Genomic DNA, 23,951 nt, shown 5'->3' with positions numbered 1-23,951 from the left:
TCAGTTGTATATTATTGTACTTCTACAGTTCTATTATACTGTAGAGTAAGTATTCTTGAAGTGAACTTTCTAACAAATAATTTCCAATGATGATATGAAAACTTTGTTTGATAAGTTTTCTCTTCAGATTGTGCAGACTTGTTGTTAACTTCCACTGTAGAGAGAGAGAGAGTGAACAAAGAATTTCCCACCTAAAGGTAGTGGGAAAGCCTTCGATAGAACTGCAGATAGTGAGCTGTCGCTTGAGAGAAAAAGTTTTTCATTTGTAATACCAATTTCCGCTACTCTGTGGGCAAAATTAATTTTTTTTTTTTCGCGATAAAGTTCGGGATTCAGGAGTGGCGCAGGATTTTTGTTTTATTATTATTTGGGGAACTGAATGAATATGGAAAAGGGAAAACAAATGATAAGTGGAAAATCTAAATTAATATAATAAGAAAAACGTTTTACAATCCAATCAACTCCAAACTAAGTATATTCATAAAATGAATTTATTGGTTTAAAAAATAAATAATAAATTATCAACTTACCCGCTACATTACGCGGAAGGAGAAGGAAGACGTCTTCATAACTAATTTGGCGGCTTTTTTTTAGAAGATTTCTACAGTCTGTGAACATAAAAAACATAATAATACATTTTTTATTGTGATTAATAGAAATATTACATAATGCATTACAAAAATTAATAAAATAAAAGTAGGTTATGCGAGGGCAGGCTTAAACGGGAAAACATTTTATTCTGGCTATTAATGTCATTTCCCCACTCTGCGTAAAAACATTTCAAAAGTGTCTGGAACAGCCATGAAAACGATCTTCTCCAGTGAAAAGAGGATCCCCCTGTTTCCCTATGAAAATCAGCTTCACTGGGGGGTAATCCGTGTCTTTGGCCAGGGCTAGATACCGACATTCGTAGCCAACGTCAGAGTGTCTAATATGAAAAGAGATTTGAGATGCCCGGATATCTCTTGGTGACCATGTTACAACTATAGGGTTCACTGTAAACCGGAAAATTAAAATTGACCAGTTTGATTAAAAGGGATACTTTAGAGGGAAGCCTCTCTCTCACTCTAAAATATCTCTCAAATTATAAAACTTGAAATTTAAATGAGAAATAAAAAAAACCACTTTTCTGGGGGCTTTCAGGGAGATCTTGAAACGGAAAACTAAATTTTCCCGCGTAATAAAATAAATAAAAAATAAAAACATCGCCATATTTTCACTTTTCGTGAAGTTTAAGTTTCTGACATTTTTTCCTGTTTTCTTTTTGAAAGTACTGGCATTGAACATTTAAAGGTGACGTATTTACTATTCATCCTTCTCTGACAGTTCTTCTTTTCAAAGGGTGAACAGAATGGAGAGAAATTTTAGAAAATTTTGGTTTTTCTTCTTTTAAGAAATTGTGCGAAGTAAGGGGGAGAAAGAAAAGGGAAAATACTTCCGGTAATTCAGGAGTGCAATGTGTAGAAATGTTTTCTAGTTAAAAAGATCCGCACAAAAGGCTGACGACCAAGACGTGGGTTCCCTACAGAAAAACGGATAAAATATTTCTTATCTCTTCTCGCTGTACATTGGTTACACCTTATCCTTTTAATATTCCTAACTTATTCCGTACCCACTGACTTTCTTCTCCATGTAGCTCTATCTTTGTCTTCTTATTGCTTTTCTGAAGAATATTTGTATGGTACATTTTTCCGGGTACTAAAATTTTGCCATTTCTAAAGTACAATCATATGTTTGGTTCCGACCAATGACAAAGCATAAAAAACTTCTCCTTTTGAGCATTCTGGTACTTGTGCCCAAATAAAGGTCGGATATTGGCTGGTAGTTTCTCTTATTAAGTCACAGGAAGTATTTATTGCATTTTCAAAATTAAACTTTTCCTAGAAATATCCCTTTTGAGATCCCCTTTTAGATTGTCTTTTTTGGAAGAAAACTATTTTAGAGTATATTTATGAGTTCCATATAAAAAGTATATATTTTATCATATTAATCTTTCTCTAACCATGAGTACATTAACTTTCTATGTAGGAAATCACATGAGCAATGTAGGGAAATGTAAATAAAATGTATATAAAAATTATTATTATTAACCGAACCACATTTAATTTAAAAAATTAATAATATTGTGCAGTATTTATCGGAAAGTAATACTTCTTTTTTTCGTTACAGGGAGTGCGGGATCGTTAAAATTCTCTGGAGTGCGGGAGTGTTAAAATCCCCGGGAGTGCTCGCATCGGGAGTGCTTGATTACCCTTTATTAAGATGGATTGACTACTTTTAACCTGTGCGCTTAAAAATTGAAAAAAAAAAATAAAAATTCTTCGGGTATTTTCAAAATTCCGTCACAAGACAGTAAACACGCCACAGTTTCATTTCCGTTGAAATCTTTTAAACTGTGTCCAGTGTCCAGTGTTGACGAGCTGCAGAAGACATCGATGGATATGCACTGCAAATGATTGGTGCATATCCCAACCGACAGCAAAAATCAGGTAGGGCGAGGAATTAACTATGTGGTCCATATTTATGACTCTCAACTCTTTTTAACTGTCCTTCTTCGGAATGGCTCACCAATCCTGCCACAGATCTATCCTCTAAATAAAAACTCTGTCTACAATAATTATAGTTCCAATTATTTTGCATGCATGAAAAAAAATGGCACTAGTCATTTTAGAAAAATAAACGGAATTATAATTATTTAAAACATTTATATGGCCACTGTTAATATCCTTCTTCGGAACTTCTAGCCCAAGTAGAGCAAAGAAAGGTAGACAATTAATTACTGCATGCTTTTTTTCTTATTAAATAATTTATATTAATTCAAAATGTACATTTTTTGTCTACAGAAAATTTGTTTTTATAGTTTTATAGGGCAAGTTTCTGTATTCAACTTCGTGTTCGTATTCAACGTTGATTCTTATTTCTATTGTTGTCGTTATTCATTCTGCTGTTGTTTCTTCAAATTGGTTCTTTTGTCAGTTGGGACTTCCTTCATTACACAGGTTCATATTTGCTTTGCTATTTCCAATTTATCGCTTGGTTTATTGTCTATTGCTTAAACGAGTCCCAGTTTCCAGGTAAATCTCTTCTTCCCAAAAGCGGTTCTACACAAATAGCGTATCCAGTATTCTGCCATTCCTGCTATTTGTCCATTACCCTACCCAAACGCCGCATAATCGTATTCCTTAACGGGTCCAAAGCTGGTTTTCGCTCTCCCCCTCTGTACATCGCAGGTAATGCATCTCCATTGTTAATGAGATTTGCTACTACGCCTGCTTAATAGAGGATAAAAACCAGTTGGAATACGACATTAAACGCAGGATGGCATTTTGGGGGGCAAAAATCTGAGCTCTACCTCCACGAGGTGCCCCCTGGACAACTGCTATCTGGAGCAGGCTAACAGAGCCAGTACCACTTTCTTTAAGTATTCTGAGTGGAAATTTCTTGAGAATGATGACTCAGGTTAGCAGTAGTCCCATAGATTAGAGAGTATTCTGGCAGCTGCGCAAGTCTGACTGCGCACACCATTTCTGAGAATCTATAGCACCGCAACAAACCTTCAGACGTGATGAACCAGTTACGTGTACTACCCAGTAGTTACGTACCCCAGTTACCATTTCTCGTCATCTTCTTAACGTCGTCCTCCAACCCAAATCTTTGTTACCTAGGTTTGTGAAAAACTCTTTACGATTTTATCGTTTATTAATGTAGTAGAAGTTTTCAATTTCTACAGCAATTCGAAGTGGTTCTATCTGCTGCAATCTGTCAGATGTTCTCAGCTAAATTCGAATATACGTTCAAGTAACTTCGTTAGGATTATGCTATATTCAGAACTGGAAGACATCTATAGTCAAACATTATCATCGTCACCTACTAGATTTTTAAAATTATTTTGTCTAGGAACCAGAGTAATAACTAACGTCAGTTAGGTTAAATTCAAAATCTTTACGTTAGAGGGACACCCTTCTTCACTCGCTCAAGTTCTCCGCAACCTGCTTCATACGTTATTGGAAGAAAGTGATTTTCCATCCTAATTTTGGGCAACATCTGATTCTGAACACATTTCTAAAATTACCCCGCATGGAGCGGCTGATGCATGCAGTCGCTTTGGGGAGTAGCGACCCCACGGGTACCACAGCTCAGTACACCATGCACCCAACACAAAACATTTTTACTGCCAGTGTTACGCGTTCAGATTTAATGTTAGTGTATCAGTACCAAACATTTTCTTTGCGAGTTTAGATATTATTAAGCTGTCACCATCCGCATAATACCACTCTCATTTTAGACCAGCGTTAAACGTTTATATATAATGTTAGTGTATCACCAGCAGGATGATACAACCATTTTTTATTGCGAGTTTAAATATCATTGGGGTCACTATCACGATGATATCATTCTCTATTTATGCCGGCCTTACGCGCTTACACATAATGTTAGTGTATCACCAGAAGGTTGATACAACCCTTTCTTATTGCAAGTTTAGATACTACTAGGGTGTCACCATCAGAATGATACCTCGCCTTATTTATGCCAGCTTTACGCATTTGGATATACTGTTAGTTATTGATACTGTATCACCAGCAGGTTGATACAACGCTTTCCTATTTCGAGTTTAGATACTACTAGGGTGTCTCCATCAGGATGATACCATTTTTTAATTGTGCCAGCCTTACGCGCTTAGATATAATGTTAGTTAATGTTAGTGTATCACCAGAAGGTTGATAAAACCATTTTTTATAGCGAGAATAGTTATTATCAGGGAGTCTCCATCAGCATAATACCATACTCTATTTATGCCAGCCTTACGCGCTTAGATATAATGATAGTGTATCACCAGCAGGTTGATACAACCCTTTCATATTACGAGTTAAGATACTACTAGGGTGTCACCATCAGGAAGATACCACGCACGATTTATGACAGCGTTACGCGTTTAGATATAATGTTAGTAAATTTTAGTGTATCTCCAGAAGGTTAATGCAATCATTTTTTATTGCGTGTTTAGATATTATCTGAGTGTCTCTATCAGGATGATACCATTCTCTATTTATTCCAGTCTTACGCGCTTAGGTTTAATGTTAGTGTATCACCAGCAGGTTGACACAACCCTTTCCTATTACGAGTTTAGATACTACTAAGGTTTCTTCATCAGGACGATACTATTCTCTATTTATGCCAGTCATACGCGCTTAGATATAATGTAGTGTATAACCAGCAGGTTGATACAACCCTTTCTTATTACGAGTTAAGATACTACTAGGGTGTCACCATCAGGAACATACCACGCACGATTTATGACAGCGTTACGCGTTTAGATATAATGTTAGTAAATTTTAGTGTATCATCAGCAGGTTGATACAACGCTTTCCTATTACGAGTTTAGACACTACTAGGCTGTCTCCATCAGGGTTAAACCATTCTCTGTTTATGCCAGCCTTACGCGCTTAGATATAATGTTAGTGTATCACCAGCAGGTTGATACAAACATTTTCTATTGCGAATTTAGATATTTTCAGGTAATCTCCATTAGGATTATACCATACTCTATTCATGCCAGCCTTACGCGCTTAAATAAAAAGTTAGTGTATCACCAGCAGGTTGATACAACCTTTTCTTATTCCAAGTTTAGATACTACTAGAGTGTCACCAACAGAATGATAACACGCTCTATTTATGCCAGCGTTACGCGTTTAGATATAATGTTAGTTAATGTTACTGTATCACCAGTAGGTTGATACAACCCTTTCCTTTTACGAGTTTAGATACTACTTGGGTGTCACCATAAGGATGATACCACGCTTTAATTATGCCAGTGTTACGTGCTTAGATATTATGTTAGTGAATCACCAGAAAGTTAATACAATAATTTTTTATTGCGTGTTTAGATACTACTAAAGTGTTACCATCAGGAAGATACCTTTCTCTATTTATGCCAGACATACGCGCTTAGAAATAATGTTAGTTATGGTGAGTGTATCACCAGCAGGTTGATACAACCATTTTTTATTGTGAGCTTAGATATTATAACGGTGTCTACATCAGGATGATACCATTCTCTATTTATTCCAGTCTTACGCGCTTAGGTTTAAGGTTAGTGTATCACCAGCAGGTTGATACAACCCTTTCCTATTACGAGTTTAGATACTACTAAGGTGTCTTCATCAGGACGATACTATTCTCTATTTATGCCAGCCATACGCGCTTAGATATAATGTAGTGTATCACCAGCAGGTTGATACAACCCTTTCTTATTACGAGTTTAGTTACTACTAGGGTGTCACCATCAGGATGATACCACGCTCTATTTATGCCAGCATTACGCATTTCGATATAGTGTTAGTTAATGATACTGTATCATCAGCAGGTTGATACAACGCTTTCCTATTACGAGTTTAGATACTACTAGGGTGTCTCCAACAGAGTTATACCATTCTCTGTTTAAGCCAGCCTTACGCGCTTAGATATTATGTTAGTGTATCACCAGCAGGTTGATACAAACATTTTCTATTGCGAATTTAGATATTATCAGGTAATCTCCATTAGGATAATACCATACTCTATTTATGCCAGACATACGCGCTTAGAAATAATGTTAGTTATGGTTAGTGTATCACCAGCAGGTTGATACAACCATTTTTTATTGTGAGCTTAGATATTATAACGGTGTCTACATCAGGATGATACCATACTCTATTTATGCCAGTCTTACGCGCTTAGGTTTAAGGTTAGTGTATCACCGGCAGGTTGACACAGCCCTTTCCTATTACGAGTTTAGATACTACTAAGGTGACTTCATCAGGACGATACTATTCTCTATTTATGCCAGCAATACGCGCTTAGATATAATGCAGTGTATCACCAGCAGGTTGATACAGCCCTTTCCTATTACGAGTTTAGATACTACTAAGGTGTCTTCATCAGGACGATACTATTCTCTATTTATGCCAGCCATACGCGCTTAGATATAATGTAGTGTATCACCAGCAGGTTGATACAACCCTTTCTTATTACGAGTTTAGTTACTACTAGGGTGTCACCATCAGGATGATACCACGCTCTATTTATGCCAGCATTACGCATTTCGATATAGTGTTAGTTAATGATACTGTATCATCAGCAGGTTGATACAACGCTTTCCTATTACGAGTATAGATACTACTAGGGTGTCTCCAACAGGGTTATACCATTCTCTGTTTATGCCAGCCTTACGCGCTTAGATATAATGTTAGTGTATCACCAGCAGGTTGATACAAACATTTTCTATTGCGAATTTAGATATTATCAGGTAATCTCCATTAGGATAATACCATACTCTATTTATGCCAGCCTTACGCGCTTAAATAAAATGTTAGTGTATCACCAGCAGGTTGATAGAACCTTTTCTTATTCCAAGCTTAAATAGTACTAGAGTGTCACCAACAGGATGATAACACGCTCTATTTATGCCAGCGTTACGAGTTTAGATATAATGTTAGTTAATGTTACTGTATCACCAGTAGGTTGATACAACCCTTTCCTTTTACGAGTTTAGTTACTATTTGGGTGTCACCTTAAGGATGATACCACGCTTTAATTATGCCAGTGTTACGTGCTTAGATATTATGTTAGTGTATCACCAGAAAGTTAATACAATAATTTTTTATTGCGTGTTTAGATACTACTAAAGTGTTACCATCAGGAAGATACCTTTCTCTATTTATGCCAGACATACGCGCTTAGATATAATGTTAGTTATTGTTAGTGTATCACCAGCAGGTTGATACAACCATTTTTTATTGTGAGCTTAGATATTATAACGGTGTCTACATCAGGATGATACCATTCTCTATTTATTCCAGTCTTACGCGCTTAGGTTTAAGGTTAGTGTATCACCAGCAGGTTGATACAACCCTTTCCTATTACGAGTTTAGATACTACTAAGGTGTCACCATCAGGATGATACCACGCTCTATTTATGCCAGCATTACGCATTTCGATATAGTGTTAGTTAATGATACTGTATCATCAGCAGGTTGATACAACGCTTTCCTATTACGAGTTTAGATACTACTAGGGTGTCTCCAACAGGGTTATACCATTCTCTGTTTATGCCAGCCTTACGCGCTTAGATATAATGTTAGTGTATCACCAGCAGGTTGATACAAACATTTTCTATTGCGAATTTAGATATTATCAGGTAATCTCCATTAGGATAATACCATACTCTATTTATGCCAGCCTTACGCGCTTAAATAAAATGTTAGTGTATCACCAGCAGGTTGATACAACCTTTTCTTATTCCAAGCTTAAATAGTACTAGAGTGTCACCAACAGGATGATAACACGCTCTATTTATGCCAGCGTTACGAGTTTAGATATAATGTTAGTTAATGTTACTGTATCACCAGTAGGTTGATACAACCCTTTCCTTTTACGAGTTTAGTTACTATTTGGGTGTCACCTTAAGGATGATACCACGCTTTAATTATGCCAGTGTTACGTGCTTAGATATTATGATAGTGTATCACCAGAAAGTTAATACAATAATTTTTTATTGCGTGTTTAGATACTACTAAAGTGTTACCATCAGGAAGATACCTTTCTCTATTTATGCCAGACATACGCGCTTAGATATAATGTTAGTTATTGTTAGTGTATCACCAGCAGGTTGATACAACCATTTTTAATTGTGAGCTTAGATATTATAACGGTGTCTACATCAGGATGATACCATTCTCTATTTATTCCAGTCTTACGCGCTTAGGTTTAAGGTTAGTGTATCACCAGCAGGTTGATACAACCCTTTCCTATTACGAGTTTAGATACTACTAAGGTGTCTTCATCAGGACGATACTATTCTCTATTTATGCCAGCCATACGCGCTTAGATATAATGTAGTGTATCACCAGCAGGTTGATACAACCCTTTCTTATTACGAGTTTAGTTACTACTAGGGTGTCACCATCAGGATGATACCACGCTCTATTTATGCCAGCATTACGCATTTCGATATAGTGTTAGTTAATGATACTGTATCATCAGCAGGTTGATACAACGCTTTCCTATTACGAGTTTAGATACTACTAGGGTGTCTCCAACAGAGTTATACCATTCTCTGTTTATGCCAGCCTTACGCGCTTAGATATAATCTTAGTGTATCACCAGCAGGTTAATACGAGTTTTCTTATTCCAAGTTTAAATACTACTAGGGTGTCACCAACAGGATGATACCTCGTTCTATTTATGGCAGCGTTACGCGTTTAGGTATAATGTTAGTTAATGCAATTATATCACCAGCAGGTTGATACAACTATTTTTTATTGTGAGCTTAGATATTATAACGGGTTTCTACATCAGGATGATACCATTCTCTATTTATACCGGCCTTACGCGCTTAGATATAATCTTAGTGTATCACCAGCAGGTTAATACAACTTTTCTTATTGCAAGTTTAAATACTACTAGGGTGTCACCAACAGGATGATACCACGTTCTATTTATGGCAGCGTTACGCGTTTAGGTAAAATGTTAGTTAATGTAACTATATCATCAGCAGGTTGAAACAACCCTTTCCTTTTACGAGTATAGATACTAATAGGGTGTCACCATAATAATGATACCACGCTCTATTTATGCCAGTGTTACGCGCTTAGATATAATGTTAGTTATTGTTAGTGTATCACCAGCAGGTTAATACAACCATTTTTTATTGCGAGTTTAGATATTATAACGGTGTCTACATCAGGATGATACCATTCTCTATTTATGCCAGCCATACGCGCTTAGATATAATGTAGTGTATCACCAGCAGGTTGATACAACCCTTTCTTATTACGAGTTTAGTTACTACTAGGGTGTCACCATCAGGATGATACCACGCTCTATTTATGCCAGCATTACGCATTTCGATATAGTGTTAGTTAATGATACTGTATCATCAGCAGGTTGATACAACCATTTTCTATTGCGAGTTTAGATATTATCAGGGAGTCTCCATGAGGATGGTACCATACTCTATGCCAGCTTTACGCGTTTAGATATAATCTTAGTGTATCACCAGCAGGGTAATACAACTTTTCTTATTGCAAGTTTAAATACTACTAGGGTGTCACCAACAGGATGATACCACGTTCTATTTATGGCAGCGTTACGCGTTTAGGTATAATGTTAGTTAATGTAACTATATCATCAGCAGGTTGATACAACCCTTTTTTTTTACGAGTATAGATACTAATTGGGTGTCAATATAATAATGATACCACGCTCTATTAATGCCAGTGTTACGCGCTTAGATATAATGTTAGTTATTGTTAGAGTATCACCAGCAGGTTGATATAACCCTTTCTTATTACGAGTTAAGATACTACTAAGGTGTCACCATCAGGAAGATACCACGTACGATTTATGACAGCGTTACGCGTTTAGATATAATGTTAGTAAACTTTAGTGTATCTCCAGAAGGTTAATGCAATCATTTTTTATTGCGTGTTTAGATATTATCTGAGTGTCTCTATCAGGATGATACCATTCCCTATTTATTCCAGTCTTACACGCTTAGGTTTAATGTTAGTGTATCACCAGCAGGTTGATACAACCCTTTCCTATTACGAGTTTAGATACTACTAAGGTGTCTTCATCAGGACGATACTATTCTCTATTTTTGCCTGCGATACGCGCTTAGATATAATGTAGTGTATCACCAGCAGGTTGATACAACCCTTTCTTATTACGAGTTTAGTTACTACTAGGGTGTCACCATCAGGATGATACCACGCTCTATTTATGCCAGCATTACGCATTTCGATATAGTGTTAGTTAATGATACTGTATCATCAGCAGGTTGATACAACACTTTCCTATTACGAGTTTAGATGCTACTAGGGTGTCTCCATCAGGGTTATACCATTCTCTGTTTATGCCAGCCTTACGCGCTTATATATAATGTTAGTGTATCAACAGCAGGTTGTTACAAACATTTTCTATTGCGAATTTAGATATTATCAGGTAATCTCCATTAGGATAATACCATACTCTATTTATGCCAGCCTTACGCGCTTAAATAAAATGTTAGTGTATCACCAGCAGGTTGATACAACCTTTTCTTATTCCAAGTTTAGATACTACTAAAGTGTCACCAACAGGATAATAACACGCTCTATTTATGCCAGCGTTACGCGTTTAGATATAATGTTAGTTAATGTTACTGTATCACCAGTAGGTTGATACAACCATTTCCTTTTACGAGTTTAGATACTACTTGGGTGTCACCATAAGGATGATACCACGCTTTAATTATGCTAGTGTTACGTGCTTAGATATTATGTTAGTGTATCACCAGAAAGTTAATACAATAATTTTTTATTGCGTGTTTAGATACTACTAAAGTGTTACCATCAGGAAGATACCTTCCTCTATTTATACCGGCCTTACGCGCTTAGATATAATGTTAGTTAATGTATCACCAGCAGGTTGATACAACCATTTTCTATTGCGAGTTTAGATATTATCAGGGAGTCTCCATGAGGATGATACCATACTCTATTTATGCCAGCTTTATGCGTTTAGATATAATCTTAGTGTATCACCAGCAGGTTAATACAACTTTTCTTAATGCAAGTTTAAATACTACTAGGGTGTCACCAACAGGATGATACCACGTTCTATTTATGGCAGCGTTACGCGTTTAGGTATAATGTTAGTTAATGTAACTATATCATCAGCAGGTTGATACAACCCTTTTTTTTTACGAGTATAGATACTAATTGGGTGTCAATATAATAATGATACCACGCTCTATTAATGCCAGTGTTACGCGCTTAGATATAATGTTAGCTATTGTTAGAGTATCACCAGCAGGTTGATATAACCCTTTCTTATTACGAGTTAAGATACTACTAAGGTGTCACCATCAGGAAGATACCACGTACGATTTATGACAGCGTTACGCGTTTAGATATAATGTTAGTAAACTTTAGTGTATCTCCAGAAGGTTAATGCAATCATTTTTTATTGCGTGTTTAGATATTATCTGAGTGTCTCTATCAGGATGATACCATTCCCTATTTATTCCAGTCTTACACGCTTAGGTTTAATGTTAGTGTATCACCAGCAGGTTGATACAACCCTTTCCTATTACGAGTTTAGATACTACTAAGGTGTCTTCATCAGGACGATACTATTCTCTATTTTTGCCTGCGATACGCGCTTAGATATAATGTAGTGTATCACCAGCAGGTTGATACAACCCTTTCTTATTACGAGTTTAGTTACTACTAGGGTGTCACCATCAGGATGATACCACGCTCTATTTATGCCAGCATTACGCATTTCGATATAGTGTTAGTTAATGATAATGTATCATCAGCAGGTTGATACAACACTTTCCTATTACGAGTTTAGATGCTACTAGGGTGTCTCCATCAGGGTTATACCATTCTCTGTTTATGCCAGCCTTACGCGCTTATATATAATGTTAGTGTATCAACAGCAGGTTGTTACAAACATTTTCTATTGCGAATTTAGATATTATCAGGTAATCTCCATTAGGATAATACCATACTCTATTTATGCCAGCCTTACGCGCTTAAATAAAATGTTAGTGTATCACCAGCAGGTTGATACAACCTTTTCTTATTCCAAGTTTAGATACTACTAAAGTGTCACCAACAGGATAATAACACGCTCTATTTATGCCAGCGTTACGCGTTTAGATATAATGTTAGTTAATGTTACTGTATCACCAGTAGGTTGATACAACCATTTCCTTTTACGAGTTTAGATACTACTTGGGTGTCACCATAAGGATGATACCACGCTTTAATTATGCTAGTGTTACGTGCTTAGATATTATGTTAGTGTATCACCAGAAAGTTAATACAATAATTTTTTATTGCGTGTTTAGATACTACTAAAGTGTTACCATCAGGAAGATACCTTCCTCTATTTATACCGGCCTTACGCGCTTAGATATAATGTTAGTTAATGTATCACCAGCAGGTTGATACAACCATTTTCTATTGCGAGTTTAGATATTATCAGGGAGTCTCCATGAGGATGATACCATACTCTATTTATGCCAGCTTTATGCGTTTAGATATAATCTTAGTGTATCACCAGCAGGTTAATACAACTTTTCTTAATGCAAGTTTAAATACTACTAGGGTGTCACCAACAGGATGATACCACGTTCTATTTATGGCAGCGTTACGCGTTTAGGTATAATGTTAGTTAATATAACTATATCACCAGCAGGTTGATACAACCATCTTTTATTGCGAGTTTAGATATTATAACGGTGTCTACATCAGGATGATACCATTCTCTATTTATATCGGCCTTACGCGCTTAGATATAATGATAGTGTATCACCAGCAGGTTGATACAACCCTTCCTTATTACGAGTTAAGATATTATCACGGTGTCTACATCAGGATGATACCATTCTCTATTTATCCCGGCTTTACGCAGTTAGATATAATGTTAGTGTATCACCAGCAGGTTTATACATCCATTTTCTATTACGAGTTTAGATACTACTAGGGTGTCTCCATCAGGATGATACCATTCTCTATTTATGCCAGCCGTATGCGTTTAGATATATTGTTAGCTAATGTTAGTGAATCACCAGCAGGTTGATACAAGCTTCTCTTATTGGAAGTTTACGAGTAGATACTACTAGGGTGTCACCAACAGGATGATACCACACTCTATTTATGCCAGCGTTACGCGTTTAGATATAATGTTAGTTAATGTTACTGTATCACCAGCAGGTTGCTACAACCATTTTTTATTGCGAGTTTAGATGTTATCACGGTGTCTACATCAGGATGATACCATTCTCTATTTATCCCGGCCTTACGCGGTTAGATATAATGTTAGTGTATCACCAGCAGGTTTATACAACCATTTTCTATTGCGAGTTTAGATACTACTAGGGTGTCTCCATCAGGATGATACCATTCTCTATTTATGGCAGCCGTACGCGTTTAGATATAATGTTAGTTAATGTTACTGTATCACCAGCAGTTTGATACAACGCTTTCTTATTCCAAGTTTAGATACTACTAGGGTGTCACCATTAGGATGTTAACACGCTCTATTTATGACAGCCGCACGCGTTTAGATAAAATGTTAGTTAATGTTAATGTATCAATTAATGTTTCGTATTGCGAGTTTAGATATTATTAGGGCGTCACCATCTGGATAATACCACTTTTCTTAATTGAATTTTGGGGGAAGATTTTAAGTTATTTCATTAAAATTCGTTCGGCATTTTTTGATCGTCAATATTCGGAAATTGGCTATAAACGGATGTTATATCTTATTAGTAACCTGGATAAATTGTCTGGTTAATTTTGGAGTAGAACAGTGCTTGTGATGAGGACGATTGGCTTATGGATTGCCTTTGAATGAGTTCTGTTAATATTGCTGCTGGACTTTGTTAAATCGATTATCATTATTGTTATGAATCATCGTGTTTTTTTACAATATCAATGAATTTTCTATGATATTATAGTGGAACATTATTGTACTTTAGAAAATACCGGTGTTAACATGTGGAATTTCAGTGCACAATTATGGACCATACTTACACATTTAGAGATCATTAGTGCACTTTATTGTAACATTAGTGCATCTTAGTAAAATACTAGTGCACATTAATGGAACTTTAGTGCTCTTTAATGATTATTAGAGTATTTAAATGGAACATTTGTGCCAATTAAGGAAATTTCTGTGCACATTAGTAGATCATACTTACACTTTTAGAGATCACTAGTGCACTTTATTGTAACATTAGTGCATCTTAGTAAAATACTAGTGCACATTAATGGATCATTAGTGCTCTTTAATGATTATTAGAGTATTTAAATGGAACATTAGTGCATATTAATGAAATTTCAGTGCACACTAATGGAAAATGCTCGCTATTTAGTTAATCATTAGTGCACTTTATTGTAACATTAGTGCATCTCAGTAAAATACTAGTGCACATTAATGGAAAATTAGTGCTCTTTAATGATTATTAGAGTATTTAAATGGAACATTAGTGCCCACTAGTTGAACTTTAATGCTCATCAGTAAAGCATTATTTCCAAAATATTTCACTAAGAGAGGAAGCTATTAAATTAAATTTCTTCCAGCAACAAATTATAAATTGCTTTTTCCGAAGCAATCTATGAGTAAGGGCCCTCAATCGTTTCCGTCATTGCCCTGTAAAATTCCAAAACTAAGAACCAGTTTTATATGCGACCCCAAAGTTAGAATAATAATTTTTTTTACATTATAAATTTATATTCCGAAAAAGTTGGATGTTAGATAAGTGGGTTGCCAGATTTACACTGTGGTCAATTCCACTAAATGACCGTTTAGCAAACGAAATTTTCTGTTGCTGGCTTATACGCATTTAGTTAAGATTAGGCAATCAACGTCAGGTTGATACATACTATTTCCTTATTGAACTAGGCGCTTTAAGTTATTAAGATTAGGATGTCTCCTTAAATATGATACAACATTTTTCTGTTGCTGGTTAATACGCATATAGATATTAAGATTTATGTATCACCGTCAGATTGATACACTTTTTTTTTTATCGAACTTGAAGTGTTTAGTTTTCAAAATTAGGGCATCACCGTTTAGTTGATACAACAGTTATCTGTTGCTGGCTAATACGCATTTAGTTATTAAGATTAGGGTATCAACGCTAGTTTTCTCTGGCTGGGTACGCATTTAGTTATTCAGATTAAGGTATAACCGTCAGGTTGTTAAACACTTTTTGCATTATTGAAGTAGACGCGTTTAGTTATTAAAATTAGTGTATCTCCATCAGGTTGATACAACAGTTTTGTGTTGCTGGCTAATACGCATTTAGTTATTAAGATTAAGCTATCAAAGTCAGGTTGATACATACTATTCCCTTATTGAACTTTACGCTTATAGTTAATAAGATTAAAGTATCATTTTCAGGTTGATACACAATTTTTTCTTATTGAACTGCACGTGTTTAGTTTTAAAAATTAGGGCATCACCGTGTAGTTGATACAACAGTTATCTGTTGCTTGCTAATACGCATTTAGTTATTAAGATTAAGGTATCATAGTTTGGTTGAAACGACAGTTTTCTGTTGCTGGCTAATACGCGTTTAGTTATTAAGATTAAGATAAACTATCACCGACAGGTAGATACACACTTTTTTTTTATTATATATGTCGCGTATTGGAATTAAGATTAGGATGTCCCCGTAAGTATGAAACAATAGTTCTCTATTGCTGGCTAATACGAATTTGGTTATTAAGATTAAGCTATCAACGTCAGTTTTCTGTGACTGGCTACTCACTTAGTTATTAAGATTAAGGTATCACCGTCAGGTTGTTATACACATTACGAGTTAGCGAACTTGACGCGTTTAGTCATTATGATTAGTGTATCACCATCAGGTGCTGGCTAATACGCATTTAGTTATTAAAATTAAGGTATCATAGTTTGGTTGAAACGACAGTTTGCTGTTGTTGGCTAATACCCATTTAGTTATTAAGATTAAGGCATCAACGTTAGTTTTCTCTGGCTGGCTACGCATTTATTTATTAAGATTAGGGTATAACCGTCAGGTTGTTAAATACTTTTTGCATTATTGAACATAACGCGTTTATTTCTTATGATTAGTGCATCACCATCATGTTGATATAATAGTTTTCTGTTGCTGTCTAATACGCAGTTAGTTATTAAGATTAAGCAATCAACGTCAGGTTGATACATACTATTCCCTTATTCAACTTTACGCCTTTAGTTAATAAGATTAAGGTATCATTTTCAGGTTGATACACAGTTTTTTCTTATTGAGCTTCACGTGTTTAGTTTTAAAAATTAGGTCATCACCGTTTGGTTGATACAACAGTTATCTCTTGCTGCCTAATACGCATTTAGTTATTAAGATTAAGGTATCATAGTTTGGTTGAAACTACAGTTTTCTGTTGCTGGCTAATACGCGTTTACTTATTAAGATTAAAGTATCACCGTCAGGTAGATACACATTTTTTTATTATTATACATGTCACGATTTGGAATTAAGATTAGGGTATCACCGTTTCGTGAATACAACAGTTTTCTGTTGCTGACTAGTACGCATTTAGTTGATAAGTCTAACGTATCACCGAGAGGTAGATACACACTTTTTTGTTATTATATATGTCGCGTATTGAAATTAAGATTAGGATGTCACCGTAAGTATGAAACAATAGTTTTCTATTGCTGGCTAATACGAATTTGGTTATTAAGATGAAGGTATCAACGTCAGTTTTCTGTGGCTGGCTACTCACTTAGTTATTAAGATTAGGGTATCACCGTCAGGTTGTTATACACTTTACGCGTTAGCGAACATGACGCGTTTAGTTATTATGATTAGTGTATCACCATCAGGTTGATACAGTAGTTTTCTGTTGCTGGCTTATACGCATTTAGTTATTAAGATTAAGCAATCAACGTCAGGTTGATACACACTATTTCCTTATTGAACTAGACGCGTTTAGTTATTAAGATTAGGATGTCTCCGTAAATATGATACAACATTTTTCTGTAGCTAGCTAATACGCATTTAGTTATTAAGATTAAGCTATCAAAGTCAGGATGATACATACAATTCCCTTATTGAACTTTACGCTTTTAGTTAATGAGATTAAGGTATCATTTTCAGGTTGATAAAAACGGTTTTATCTTATTCAACTTCATATGTTTAGTTTTAAAAATTAGGGCATCACCGTTTGGTTGATACAACAGTTATCTCTTGCCGCTCAATGCGCATTTAGTTATTAAGATTAAGGTGTCATACTTTGGTTGAAACGACAGTTTTCTGTTGCTGGCTAATACGCGTTCAGTTATTAAGATTAAAGTATCAACGACAGGTAGATACACATTTTTTTGTTATTATATATGTCGCGTATTGGAATTAAGATTAGGGTATCTCCGTTTCGTGTATACAACAAATTTCTGTTGCTGACTAGTACGCATTTAGTTGACAAGAGTAACGTATCACCGTCAGGTTGATACACTCTTTTCTGTTATTGAACTTCACGCGTTTAGTTATTAAGATTAGGATGTCACCGAGTGTATGAAACAACAGTTTCCTATAGCTGGCTAATACGATTTTGGGTATTAAGATTAAAGGTATCAACGTCAGTTTTTTGTGGCTGGCTACTCACTTAGTTATTAAGATTAGGGTATCACCGTCAGGTTGTTATACACTTTACGCGTTAGTGAACATGACGCGTTTCGTTATTATGATTAGTTTATCACCATCAGGTTTATCTGTTGCTGGCTAATACGCATTTAGTTATTAAGATTAAGGTATCATAGTTTGGTTGAAACGACAGTTTTCTGTTGCTGGCTAATACGCGTTTAGTTATTAAGATTAAAGTATCACCGACAGGTAGATACACACTTTTTTGTTATTATATATATGACTCGTTTAGGAATTAAGATTAGGGTATCACCGCTTCGTTTATACAACAGTTTTCTGTTGCTGACTAATACCCATTTAGTTATTAAGATTAAGGTATCAACGTTAGTTTTCTCTGGCTGGCTACGCATTTAGTTATTAAGATTAGGGTATAACCGTCAGGTTGTTAAACACTTTTTACATTATTGAACATGACGCGTTTAGTTATTATGATTAGTTTATCACCATCAGGTTTATCTGTTGCTGGCTAATACGCATTTAGTTATTAAGATTAAGGTATCATAGTTTGGTTGAAACGACAGTTTTCTGTTGCTGGCTAATACGCGTTTAGTTATTAAGATTAAAGTATCACCGACAGGTAGATACACACTTTTTTGTTATTATATATATGACTCGTTTAGGAATTAAGATTAGGGTATCACCGCTTCGTTTATACAACAGTTTTCTGTTGCTGACTAATACCCATTTAGTTATTAAGATTAAGGTATCAACGTTAGTTTTCTCTGGCTGGCTACGCATTTAGTTATTAAGATTAGGGTATAACCGTCAGGTTGTTAAACACTTTTTACATTATTGAACATGACGCGTTTAGTTATTATGATTAGTGTATCATCATTAAGTTGATACAATAGTTTTGTATTGCTGGCTAATCCTTATTAAGTTATTAAGATTAAGCAATCAACGTCAGGTTGATACATACTATTCCCTTATTGAACTTTACGCTTTTAGTTACTAATATTAAGGTATCACCATCAGGTTGATACACACTTTTCCGTTATTAAATATGACTCGTTTAGTTACTAACATTACGGTATCACTGTCAGGTTTACACAACATTTTCTGTTTCAGGTTAATACGCTTATTGTTATTAACGTTGGACTTCCACGGTCAGGTTCCGAAAAGAATTAATACGTGATTAGTATTTAAATTTAGGTACCTTTATCTGGTTGATGAATCTCTGTTCTTTTACTGGTTGTTACAGATTTAGGAAGCAAGATTATGTGATGACTATCAGGTTTATACTACCTTTTCTGTTTCTGTTTGATACACATTTAGTTTTAATTATTAGTGTATCTCCATCAGATTCGTTCAATATTTTTTTGTTGCAGCCTATGAATTATTTAGTCGGTAATTTCACTATAGTTATCTTATTTTTGTTAGTAGGGCGAGTAATTATTTTAGGTGGTGGTTATAATGTTTTTACTATTTTTTGTGTTGCTGTGTTAGCTATGTAACTTAGAATTTACAGGGTATATTAAATCCGGATCATAGTAATTTCTGCATTAATGGTGTTTTCTTCAAACTTTCTCCCTAATATTATGGTGGTTACTAGTAGTCTGGCTAGTTTTGGAGTGAAAATGTGCTGTGATGAGGACGATTGGCTGATGAATTACCCACGAATGAGTTTTGTTAATATTGCTGCTGGACTCTGTTGAAACTATTAGCTTTATGTTTATGAATCAAAAAAAGCATCTATATGTATAGAATTTTTTTATTAATTTTGGAACATCGTGATTTTTTGTAGAGTAATTAAATTCTCTTTGATCTTCCAGTGGAACATTATTGCATATTAGTGTAACACTAGTGCACCTTAGATAATACTAGTGCTAATATGTAGAATATTAGTGCACATTAATGAAACATAGGTGCTCTTTTCGAGATCTTTAGTGCACATTACTGGAGCATTAGTGCATCTTAGTAAAATTCTAGTGCACACTAGTGGAACTATAGTGCACATTAATGATTTTAGAGTTGTAAAGTTGAACATAAGTGCATATTACGAAATTTCATTGCAGATTAATGGAAGATTCCTGCTTTTTAAGAGATCATTAGTGCAAATTTTTGTAAGATTAGTGCATGTTAGTAGTGTACTGGTGTACATTAGAGCACATTAATGATTATTAGGGTAGTTGAGTGTAACATTAATGTATTATTAATGAAATTTCAGTGCACATTAGTAGTACATACCTGCTCTTTAAGAGATCATTAGTGCAGATTATAGTAACATTAATGCATATTAGTAGAATACTAGTGCACATTAGTGGAAGTGTAGTGCACATTGATGAAGATTAGACGATTAGAAGACACACTAATTGTAACATAAGTGCAAACTAGTTGAACTTTAGTGCATATGAGTGGAGCATTAATACTCTAATATTTCACTATGAGATGTAACTACTAGATTTGTCTTAAATTCATCCAGCACCAGATTTAACAGGTCACTTTCCGAGGCAATTCATGAGTAAGGGCCCTCAATCGTTCGCGTAGTAGCTCTGTTTAACTCCCTAGCTAACCAGCTAGTTTTGGTATCACATTGTTTGTTCGGTTTCTTCCGAGATAAGTTATCTATTTTACTTTATTTAGAGTATATCTATCTTGGTATATTCGTGTTTCACCGTTAGGTAGTTAAAACACTTTTCCGTTAATATATAGGATGCGCGTCTTATTTAATCTTAGGTTAACTCCTTCAGGTTGTTACTACATTTTTTAGTTTATACAGGATTCATATTTTCTTGGCAATTTCCTATCTATCGCTTGGTTTGATGTCTATTGCCTAAACGAGCCCAAGTATACTTCTAAAACTATTTTTTCCCCAGGGTGCTTCTTCACAAATAGCGTATCCAGTATTCTGCCATTCCTGCTATTTGTCCATTGCCCTACCCAAACTCCGTATAATCGTATTCTTTAACGGGTCCAAAGCTGGTTTTCTCTCTCCCCCTCTGTACATCGCAGGTAATGCAACTCCATTGTTAATGAGATTTGCTACTACGCCTGCTTAATAGAGGATAAAAACCAGTTGGAATACGATATTAAAGGCAGGATGGCATTTTGGGGGGCAAAAATCTGAGCTCTACCTCCACGAGGTGCCCCCTGGACAACTGCTATCTGGAGCAGGCTAACAGAGCCAGTACCACTTTCTTTAAGTATTCTGAGTGGACATTTCTTGAGAATGATGACTCAGGTTAGCAGTAGTCCAATAGATTAGAGAGTATTGTGGCAGCTGCGCAAGTCTGACTGCGCACACCATTTCTGAGAATCTATAGCACCGCAATAAACCCTCAGACGTGATGAACCAGCTACGTGTACTACCCAGTAGTTACGTACCCCAGTTACCATTTCTCGTCATCTTCTTAACGTCGTCCTCCAACCCAAATCTTTGTTACGTAGGTTTGTGAAAAACTCTTTACGATTTTATCGTTTATTAATGTAGTTGAAGTTTTCAATTTCTACAGCAATTCGAAGTGGTTCTATCTGCTGCAATCTGTCAGATGTTCTCAGCTAAATTCGAATATACGTTCAAGTAACTTCGTTAGGATTATTCTATATTCAGAACTGGAAGACATCTATAGCTCAGTGTCAAACATTATCATCGTCACCTACTAGATTTTTAAAATTATTTTGTCTAGGAACCGGAGTAATAACTAACGTCAGTTAGGTTAAATTCAAAATCTTTACGTTAGAGGGACACCCTTCGTCACTCGCTAAAGTTCTCCGCAACCTGCTTCATACGTTTTTGGAAGAAAGTGATTATCCATCCTAATTTTGGGCAACATCTGATTCTGAACACATTTTTTAAAATTACCCCGCATGGAGCGGCTGATGCATGCAGTCGCTTTGGGGAGTAGCGACCCCACGGGTACCACAGCTCAGTACACCATGCACCCAACACAAAACATTTTTACTGCCAGTGTTACGCGTTCAGATTTAATGTTAGTGTATCAGTACCAAACATTTTCTTTGCGAGATTAGATATTATTAAGCTGACACCATCCGCATAAAACCACTCTCATTTTAGACCAGCGTTAAACGTTTATATATAATGTTAGTGTATCACCAGCAGGATGATACAACGCTTTCCTATTTCGAGTTTAGATACTACTAGGGTGTCTCCATCAGGATGATACCATTTTTTAATTATGCCAGGCTTACGCGCTTAGATATAATGTTAGTTAATGTTAGTGTATCACCAGCAGGTTGATAAAACCATTTTTTATAGCGAGAATAGTTATTATCAGGTAATCTCCATTAGGATAATACCATACTCTATTTATGCCAGCCTTACGCGCTTAAATAAAATGTTAGTGTATCACCAGCAGGTTGATACAACCTTTTCTTATTCCAAGTTTAGATAGTACTAGAGTGTCACCAACAGGATGAAAACACGCTCTATTTATGCCAGCGTTACGCGTTTAGATATAATGTTAGTTAATGTTACTGTATCACCAGTAGGTTGATACAACCCTTTCCTTTTACGAGTTTTGATACTACTTGGGTGTCACCATAAGGATGATACCACGCTTTAATTATGCCAGTGTTACGTGCTTAGATATTATGTTAGTGTATCACCATAAAGTTAATACAATAATTTTTTATTGCGTGTTTAGATACTACTAAAGTGTTACCATCAGGAAGATACCTTTCTCTATTTATACCAGACATACGCGCTTAGATATAATGTTAGTTAATGTTTTATGTATCACCAGCAGGTTGATACAACCATTTTTTATTGTGTGTTTAGATACTACTAAAGTGTTACCATCAGGATGATACCATTCTCTATTTATGGCAGCCGTACGCGCTTAGATATAATGTTAGTTAATGTTTTATGTATCACCAGCAGGTTGATACAAACATTTTCTATTGCGAGTTTAGATATTATCAGGGAGTTTCCATGAGGATGGTACCATACTCTATGCCAGCTTTACGCGTTTAGATATAATCTTAGTGTATCACCAGCAGGTTAATACAACTTTTCTTATTGCAAGTTTAAATACTACTAGGGTGTCACCAACAGGATGATACCACGTTCTATTTATGGCAGCGTTACGCGTTTAGGTATAATGTTAGTTAATGTAACTATATCATCAGCAGGTTGATACAACCCTTTTTTTTTACGAGTATAGATACTAATAGGGTGTCAATATAATAATGATACCACGCTCTATTAATGCCAGTGTTACGCGCTTAGATATAATGTTAGTTATTTTTAGTGTATCACCAGCAGGTTGATACAACCATTTTTATTGCGAGTTTAGATATTATAACGGTGTCTACATCAGGATGATACCATTCTCTATTTATACCGGCCTTACGCGCTTAGATATAATGATAGTGTATCACCAGCAGGTTGATACAACCATTTTTTATTGCGAGTTTAGATATTTTCACGGTGTCTACATCAGGATGATACCATTCTCTATTTATACCAGCCTTACGCGCTTAGATATAATGTTAGTTATTTTTAGTGTATCACCAGCAGGTTGATACAACCATTTTTATTGCGAGTTTAGATATTATCACGGTGTCTACATCAGGATGATACCATTCCCTATTTATTCCAATCTTACGCGCTTAGGTTTAATGTTAGTGTATCACCAGCAGGTTGATACAACCCTTTCCTATTACGAGTTTAGATACTACTAAGGTTTCTTCATCAGGACGATATTATTCTCTATTTATGCCAGCGATACGCGCTTAGATATAATGTAGTGTATCACCAGCAGGTTGATACAACCCTTTCTCA

At 35.5% G+C, this 23,951-nt stretch overlaps 1 long non-coding RNA gene across 1 annotated transcript in view; it reads right to left on the bottom strand.

Moving 5' to 3' along the window:
* Positions 1-418: 418 nt before the first annotated feature.
* LOC141454601 (uncharacterized) overlaps positions 419-23,951 on the bottom strand; it is a 60,284-nt gene continuing 36,751 nt past the window's right edge. Inside the window, exon 3 of the long non-coding RNA XR_012458817.1 lies at positions 419-608. This is a non-coding gene — a long non-coding RNA (uncharacterized lncRNA). The remainder of the gene's footprint in view (positions 609-23,951) is intronic.

The sequence above is a fragment of the Rhodnius prolixus genome, unplaced genomic scaffold, assembly GCF_049639745.1.
Source record: "Rhodnius prolixus isolate KJV_2025 unplaced genomic scaffold, Rpr scaffold_9, whole genome shotgun sequence".
NCBI classification, from domain to species: domain Eukaryota; kingdom Metazoa; phylum Arthropoda; class Insecta; order Hemiptera; family Reduviidae; genus Rhodnius; species Rhodnius prolixus.
Note: the sequence above shows the minus strand (reverse complement) of the source record. Positions and strands in the feature narration are given on the sequence as shown.